The sequence below is a fragment of the Tupaia chinensis genome, unplaced genomic scaffold (assembly GCF_000334495.1).
Source record: "Tupaia chinensis unplaced genomic scaffold, TupChi_1.0 Scaffold000161_1, whole genome shotgun sequence".
NCBI classification, from domain to species: Eukaryota; Metazoa; Chordata; class Mammalia; order Scandentia; family Tupaiidae; genus Tupaia; species Tupaia belangeri.
Genome location: NW_006159632.1, coordinates 2,520,578 through 2,529,520, shown reverse-complemented (window position 1 = coordinate 2,529,520; position 8,943 = coordinate 2,520,578).

The following is an 8,943-nucleotide window of genomic DNA, read 5'->3' as shown; positions in this document are numbered from 1 at the left end:
CAGCCGGGCGGGTGGGGAAACAGCACCGCGCACACGCATGGCTGGGCCTGGGCTGCGGTGAGAATGCGAAGGTCTCATCGACGGGCAACTGTGGAGTGGAGACGACACACCTGCATCCACACCGCCGGGCTGGGCCACGAGGCTGGAAGCCACGAGGCAGCTGGGGTCCTGTGCCCACAGACCTGAAAACACTCCGTGCCTGCAGGGACGCCCGGATCCAGAGCACCTGGGGGGCTGGGAAGGGGCTCGCGGCATGCCAAGGCCCCGTGGAGGTGCCTCACTGTCTCATGCACACGCATGCTCTCTATCATGAGTAAATGAACTCTTACATGGAGCTTTGGCACAGCGACTCACTTAACCCGTATAACACGAGGCAGGCACCGTCCTGCCCCCTCAGGGTGAAGTGCCGTCACCGCTCCTGCTCCACGGGTGGGACGCTGAGGCGGAGACGCTGCCACAGCACATAGCTTGCACACTCCCGCCCCGACTGCTGACCCGGGGGCGTGGCTGGTCCAGGACACCTGGCACCTCTGGCCAAGCATGAAACTCCCCCAGCAGAGGGGAAGTCCCTTGCTGTGAGCTGCCCTACTGTCCCCAGCCACGGTCCAGGCCACGTCCCTGGCCCCATTGTGCAAGCGTCGATTGCAGCGGGCTGTGGACGTCGCCTTCGCGGTCATGGTTTCCAACTGCAAGCGAAAGCGGAAACCCACGCCAGGAAGAGGGCACAGTGCAGCCCACACTGGAGGGTGTGGAGACCCCACATGGGACAGTCCAGGTGGGCCAGGGGCCACTGTGAAGGGTGAAAGGGTGCCACTGAGGCAACTCCCAGACATCTGGGATGGCCTGACAGGGGTGAGGAGGGCCCCACAAGGCAGTGCAGGCTCCGGCCTCTCGCCCTGGGGGGCTCTGAGCAAAAGCCCACTCTGGCCTCTCCCTGGGCTCTCAGCAGGCCCTGTGCACACAGGCCAGCAGCAACCAGTCACCTCCCAGCAGGTGACACTGCGTCCAGGCCTGAGTGGGCGAGCCTGCAGTCACTCTTGCAGAGCTTACCAAGCACGCCCCCTGGAATCTCCTACCCCGAGGTCTGGGGCCACTTGGCAGGGGCCTTGTGGGCAAGGGCTGGGAGCAGAGAGCAAGGAGGGGTGGGATCCCAGCTCTTCCTCTCCCTGGAATGTCACAGGAGCCTAGACAGTGTCATTTACTCCCCGAGTATCCACATGTCCACGGCAGGCCAAGCCCTGAAAGTGAGCGGGTGGCACAGTGGTAAAGGCAATGTGCTCCTGCATGACCAAAGGCAGTTCGAGCCCCAGACCTGGCGGCTTGCTTTCTCACTTCTCTGATGAGCGTATGTGCCCTATAGCAAATTAAATAATAATCATTCACAAAATTAAGTAATTCTTTTTAAAAAGAGAGAGAGAAATCTTGTGACTGGAGGAAGGAGGGGTCTCATCTCAAGGAGCTGAGCTGCTGGCGTGAAGCCAGACCGGCAGGCCAGAGGCTGCAGGCCCGTCCCAACACTCAGGTGCTGCAAGAGCAGGGTCTGGGCCTCCACACTCTCTGCCCAGCCCGCAGGTCACAGACCTGCATCCTGCAGCAGCCCGAGCCACCCAGCCCCCAGCTGCCACCCCCAGCTGTCATCCCTCGAGGCCCTACCACAGGGGGCTGCCTGAGAGCTGCCCCACGGATGTCGCTGACACGCCAAGGGGGCTCCAGATAGCCCAGACCACCCCAAGGACCAGGAGCCCGGAGACTGCCTGCTACCCAGGACTGTACCTGGGGACGGCGCCTTCTGGGCACACACACACACACACACACACACACACACCACGCATTGCACATCAAACACACCACACACATGTACTGTACACACACAAACACACACATATCATACAAATACACTGCACACACTATACACACACCACACATTGTGCACCAAACGCACCACACACGTGTACTGCACACACACCACACACATATCATACACATACACTGCACACACTAGACATGCATACACACTACACACACATAACACACACCACATACACATACACTGCACACACTACACATACAAACCACACGTGCACAATATACACACACCACACACATACATATGTATATACCACACATGGCAAACATACACACACACCACAGAGACATGAGTGCACATGCCACACATACCCGATGCACATATCTGCACACACATGCATACCACACGCAAACATGCATGTACATGACATATACATTATGTGTGTGCACATATATACAACACATGTGCACATATATATAGCGCATCCACACAACACACACACATGTATATACCTCACACGTACACACACATGTATACCACACACATACACATACTATGCACATACATGCATACATACCACATCCACACCCCACACATACGCACATATACCACACACACACACACACACACACACTCACACATAGCACACACACACATATGTCTCCTAGCCTGAGCACCGTGGGACCAAGGGGGAGCCCCAGGCCCAGACTCTGGAAGAGGCGTGGCCAAAGGAGAGCCTCCGATGACTGAAGGGTCACAGTGCATGGCTCACGGCCCGACACGCCTGCACGGTACTGGGGGGGTGCCAACCCCCAAGCTCTCACACAGTACCGTGTGGACACACGAGCAGCCGATTGAGGACTTGGGGGCGGGCACACCCCCCCCAGTTCCTGGTCCCAGGGGAACGCCACGTGGTGGCAGGTGCAGACCCCACCCATGAGTCTCCAGGCCTGCTGTCCTGCCGGGTCAGCGTGGGTGCAGCATCTGAGCTGGGTCAGCACATCCTTGCTGCCGATGCCCAGCCCAGAGGCCAGCCAAGTGCTTGCTGAGGGCTGCCCTGGCTGCGGCCCCAGATGAATGGGGGCCCCAGCTTTGTGGTGGCGCTTCCATTCCTGACAGGTCAGGAGCAGTGTTACTGCGTCTCCAGGAGGGGCCCCTCCCAATAGCACCCTCCCATCCGGGCAACATCCTCCCAGAGGCTCTAAGGGCACAAGGAACCCTTTCTTCCTTGGGGAGGTATTACACCTGGGTCTCGGGGAAGGGCACGAGGGGCAGTGACCCACTTCAGGCCACACCAGGAAGAGGGGCTGAGTCGGCCTCCTGGGCACACAGCACAGCCTGAGCAGGAAACAGCTGCCTGGGAGCCGGGGACCCCGAGGAGACCCGCTAGTGGCCTGTGTGGGCAGCGAACTCCAGGCAGAAGGAGGGGCGCCAAGACCTAGCTGTGGAGGACATCCGGCCCCAGGCCCCTGCTCAGTCCACCCTGCGTAGCTGCAGGTGACCCGAGGGCACTGCTCATGGCCACTGCCTCGCTCCGACGTGGAGCCACTTGAAGCCATAATCAGGAGATGAAGCGGGGACGGTAACAGGCACAAAGGGAGAGCCGACGGCACTCTCACTCAGCCCTACCGACGGCCCTGCCGGTCGTAAAGTGAGTAATGCCGTAAGTGTCGCTGCCCAGAAAAGGGAGCGGTCAGCACTCTCGGTTACGCTCTGGTTAATGGTTTAGAAAGGAAAACAATTGCCATTTACGTACTGGCCGTGCCGCCTCAGCTCACCCCGTGCAGACCGGACCATGCCTCCGCGCCTGCTGGGCAGCGAGGCCACACCTGTCCCCCTGTGCTCCTGGTTCGTCCTAGAGAACTGCTTGATCACCCCAATTTCCAAGTGTCCTCCACTCAGAGTAAGCGACAGGGCACATGGCAAAGCCTCAGGAAGCCAGACCGCAATGGGTTTGCCTAGCTTCGTGTCCTGAGGATGCAGTCTGTCGCCTGTCAAGGATCTCAGCGGCTGGAAAGTCGCAAACGCGGTGAGAGCTCTCAGTGACCGTACGGACTGAAGAACTGAACTCAGATGTCATACAGAGAGCCATGCAGAGACAGTGTGGTAAAGTACGTAGCAGCAATTCCGAGCACAGGGAAAAGAGACAAGAGGAAGTGGCCAGCTGCGGCCCGGGCCCGTGCAGCCTCTTCGCACAGCCCGAGGTGCCATCGCTGGGCTCTAAGTTCAGCTTGACAGTCTGGGCTTCCTGGCAACCAAAGAGAAAAGGGAAGTGAAGGCATTTTTGCCTGATATTGACAGAAGTCCCTTGGGAGGTCTGGGGAGCTGCTCTAGGGAGCCCACCCAGAGGTCTCCATGCAGGGTGGCCCAGGGCAGAGCACGGTGACTTCGGCCTCGGTGTCAGCTCATTCCTCACGTGTTGGTTCAAGCGGAACCTGGGGAAGCAGCCCCAGATGCCCTGTGAACAGCATCAGAAAGTACCAGCCACGAGATGGTTTTATGAAGTTGGGGTTTAACACATTTAAACAGAGGTTAGATGAAGAGCCATGCTCAGCCTGAGGCGCTAGCTCGGGGTAAGGCAGGACGACCAGGCTGGGCAGCCCAATGGCTCAGCGTGCCCGTCCAGCTCCACAACTGTGGCTTCGCCCAGTGGGTGCAAGCCTGGCCTGGGGTCTGGGAGTGCAGGCCTGTGCCTGAACCCCGCCCGGTGGCCGGCTGACCGCCGCCTGCAGAGTGCGACTCAGCCTCCCCTCTCACCGAGCCCGCTGGACAGTGTGGACCAGAGAGGTTTGGGGACAATTCTTGACGGAGGTGTTGGAAACGTCCCTGGCAGTGAGAGGCGGAGGCGCTCAGGGCCCAGAAATGAGGCGTGAGCAGGAAGGAGGGTCCTGGCCAGGCGGTCGCTGAGAAACTGAGGTCGAGCGGCACTTCCAGGGGTCTTGCCGGTCAGGGCTACTGAAAGGAATCCTCGGTCCAGCCAGGAGGAGGGGCGGGTTAAATCCTCGCCATCCCGAGACTTCCTCAAAGGCCGACTGCGAAGACACCTGGCGAGGGAAGCCTGACCCTCTTCAGAGCTCAGCCGACACAGGGTCACCAGGCTGTGACCACGGGTCACAGTGGAGCGCACGGGGCACGAGGGCACACTCACGAGAAGGTGATAAAGCCACACATTGCAACGCCAGCGATGCCGCCCAGCACGCCCAAGGGGAATCACAGTCTTAACGGCGCCATCAGAAAGAAGAAGGTGAGGAGAAGAGGATAGAGAAAGACAGAAAGAACAGACAGCGAGGCAGGCCGTCAGTGGGACGCAGATACGGCTTATTACCTGGTGAGGAAGGCGTGTATAGTATTCTCAGCTGGACTGCTCTGAGAGGTTTTTCATGATAGGTGAAGTCTTTTTACCAGCAAAATGAGAAATAGTGATTGACTGGTTAGAAAAATCTTTGGAATAACCATGATTGGGAAAACAATGAGGATACTGAATGACAAGGTGGGGCATTTAATGTCTCTGTACTGACTGACATGCATAGCACTTCCTTTTGAAAAAGCAATGGAATACACTGTAAAGTTACATGCAATCCAATGTAATATGAACAAGCTTATGATGATAATAAATAAAAAGAAAGAAAGAAAGAGAAGAAGGGATGAAGAAGCGGTGAGCGGAGTTTCCGTCCCGAGATTTTAATAGAAGAACAAACTACACCCTAAGATTGTGCAAGGATGGAAATAATCAACATCAGGAATTAACAAAGACCAAATAGTAACATAACAAAGAAAACCAAAAAAGCCCCAAATTGTCTCTTAGGAAGACTAGTGAAATTGATGGACTCCTGGCAAGATGGCTTTTGTTAAAGAGAAGTCACTCGGCATCAGGAATGAAGACGTGCCCGCAGAGGCGCGGCCGGGCCACTCTGAGCTCGCACGCGGACACCTGTTCTCAACACCGACGGCGGTCAAACCCGTGCAAAGCACTTGTCAGCGTGACTCAGACAATAAAGGAATCTCTGAATAGCTTCAGAGCCATTAAAGGAAAAATCCTTAATGAACAATGCTGTCACGAAGAAAACTCCTGGCCCTGCTGGCTTCACCAGTGAGTTCTTCCGAACATCTAAGGGTGAACTAGCACGCCTCTTTGCCAGACCTGCCAGAGGACGAAAGCGCCTTTCCTGACCAGCCGCTGCTGTGGTGGTGGAGACGCTGGATCCCACGAGCCACGAGCAGTTAGATATTAAAGTTTAACATGCAGCGTCATTTACACTAAAAGAAGGGAAACACTCGGTTGTAAATGTAACAAATTTATATAGTACTCCTGTGTTTAAAATGCTGATGAAAGAAAACAAAGAAGATCTAAAACAAAGAAGAAATACCGCCGTGTTTTAGATTACAAGATCGACATAGGAGAGGTGTCACTCTCCCCAAGCTGATATATAGGTTAATGTGATTCCTATAAAAATCTACAGGCGATTATCCTAAAATTTACATAAAATAGCAAAAGAGAACTAGAATATAGCTAGAACGATTTGGGGGGGGGAAAAGAATAAAGAGGGATAAATTGATCCATCCAGTTTCAAGATTTATTACATAAAAGGTTTTCCAAAAGTTCATGGAAGATGTATATTATGAAAAAATTAGGCAGGGATTTCAATTTGTTTTTGCACCAAAATAGACTCGTGCTTCAATTTCATTTCCTATAACTTTTTTGACGCCTCTCCTATGTAACCACAGTAATGTTATTAGCGAAGGGGTAGATACACAGGACAATGAAACAGAATTTAAAACCCACACAAATATTCCCGAATCATTGTTAGATAAAGGCGGGAAGGCAGCTCAGTGGAGGGAGCTAACTTTCTTTTTAAGAGGTTTTTGCTATAGGGTACGTGCGCTCGCCAGAAAGACAGAGAGACAGAGACAGAAAGTGAGAACTCACACCCAGGGGTGGACCACGGCCACACCACAATCCCTTCTCCTCCATTCTCCTCTCAGGATCTTGGGCACGCACGCACACACACCCAGCGTGAGTTTAAGCCACTGGGTCCAGGACTCGAACTGTGGTCGGCTGGTGAGAAAGCAGTCACCCTGTGCTGTCTGCTGAGGAAGCCCCTACCCGCCCCGACTCCACTCTGACTGGGGCAGCCCCCTCGTCCTCCCCGATAGAGACACTAAGTGCCTCGAGCACACGGGTGTGCCCGGGACATGCCAGGAGACGTGCCCGGAGGAGACTGGACAGCACGGGGACTCTGGGTGGTGGGAGGGCCACGAGGCCTGTGCCTGGGTGCGGGCTGCGGTGTGGAGCCCAGTCCAGCAGGGACATCAGAGACCTCGGTTGGGGTGGATCAGGAGTCACAAATCACAGGGGCCCGAAAGCACCTGCTCCTCGGGACAAGGGCCGGTGATGAGGGAGGCACCACGGCTAGGCTGGCAGAAGAGGTGCCCATTCACCTCACTTGCCTGACAGAGGCCAGGGCAGTGTGGGACACAGACTGTCTCCAGAGTTGCGGCGTGGCATCTTCAGATCTCTCCGCCTCTGCCTCCGTCCCCTAGTCTCCTCTGCCCCTGCCCACCTGCCTGCCTCGTACAGACACCCTGTGGCACCTCAGGCTCCCCAGGGGCCAGGGTCATCTCCCCACCTTAAGATCCTTCCCAGAAACACATGGGCAAAGTGCCTTTTATAGAACTCCCAGGCTCCGGAATCAGGACGCAGACAGCTTGGAGTCAGTATCAGGCTACCCCCATGACCTCGAGAACAATGTTTGGGACCTTGCAATGGAGGAGTCTCCCCACATTCCAGCAGCTCTTTCTCCGAGCCTTCGAGTGTCTGAAGAGTTACACAGCCTACTCAGCTTACTCTGGAAACCTGCGTGTAAAGTGACCACCTTCCTAGGGGCAGGGACCCTCCTGTGGTGGCCTAACGTGTCCCCCAAAGAGGCACTGCTGTCCTGGCTCTGGTTCTTATGAATGTCACCTGCTGGTCAGGATGGTCCCAAGCCCAGTGACGGAGTCCTTACAAGAGAGACTGAGGCACAGACAGGGACAGCACAAAGATGACCATGTGGCAACAGTGGCAGAGGCAGAGCGAGGCGACTGCCACCCAGAAATGCCGAGGGTGCCAGTGACCAGAAGCCAGGCAGTGGGCAGGAGCCTCCCAGGTCCACAGAGAAGCCTGGCCCTGCCGCACCAGTTTCTGGTTTCCAGCCTCCCCTTCTCTGCTATCGGAAGCCGCAGTCTGGGATGCTTTGTAACAACAGCTGCAGGACACCTGCGCCCTCCACCCTCCCCAGGCCCTGGGAGTGCTCCCTGAAGACCTGCTGGGGGTGCTGGCCTTTCCTTACTGCTGCAGCAAAGGCTTCGCCCTGGGGCGAACTGTCAGCACCCCCCACCCCACTGCTTCCTACAGACTCCCCAAGTCACCGCCGTGAGTCCAGCCTTTACCCTGTCTCTTGGAAAGCACCCTCTCGGGCCATTTCAAGAAAAACCAACTGTAAGGTTTGCCAAGGATCTACCCAGAGCGGGTCATCTGCTCCGGTTCCAACGACAACCCAGGAGCCAGTTGGTGCAGAGCACAGAGCTGTGATCAGGCTCACTGTGGGCAGTGGTGGCTGTCCCAGGGTACCGGGTGCAGGGGGCTGTCACCCCGCCCTGCTGCCTGCCCACGGTGGAGTCAGGTACCATGTGCTGCTCCAGCGTCTCCACCCGCTTACACGGCGGTGGGCTGGCGGGAACACGTGCGCCCGCTAAGCCCTTCACCCAGAAGCCCCAGCTGCCTGGGTGACTGGCGTTCCGCCTGCAAAGCCTCGTGCTCTGAGCCCTGGGGGCTCACGTGCCACCTGACCCAGACCAGATGCAGCAGGCTCTGGAGGGAGCCCAGTGCTTCTTGCGCTTCCACGCTGCCAAGCTGTGCTCCCAGGCCCCGGCCTATCGCAGCCCACAATGCCCGGGTGCTGGGCTGGCTCCCGGCGTGGGGTGCTGGCCGGGCCCCCGCCGTGGCGAGCCCGCCCCATGAGGCACCGCTGACGTGCGTGCAGGGAACGAGCAGGTGGGGGAGCCGAGGGCCGTAGAGGACGGCAGGTTGTGATCGCGGCGGCGAGGGCCCACAGGGCCCGAGCCCCGACCCCGCCAGGTGAGCAGGGGGACCCCGA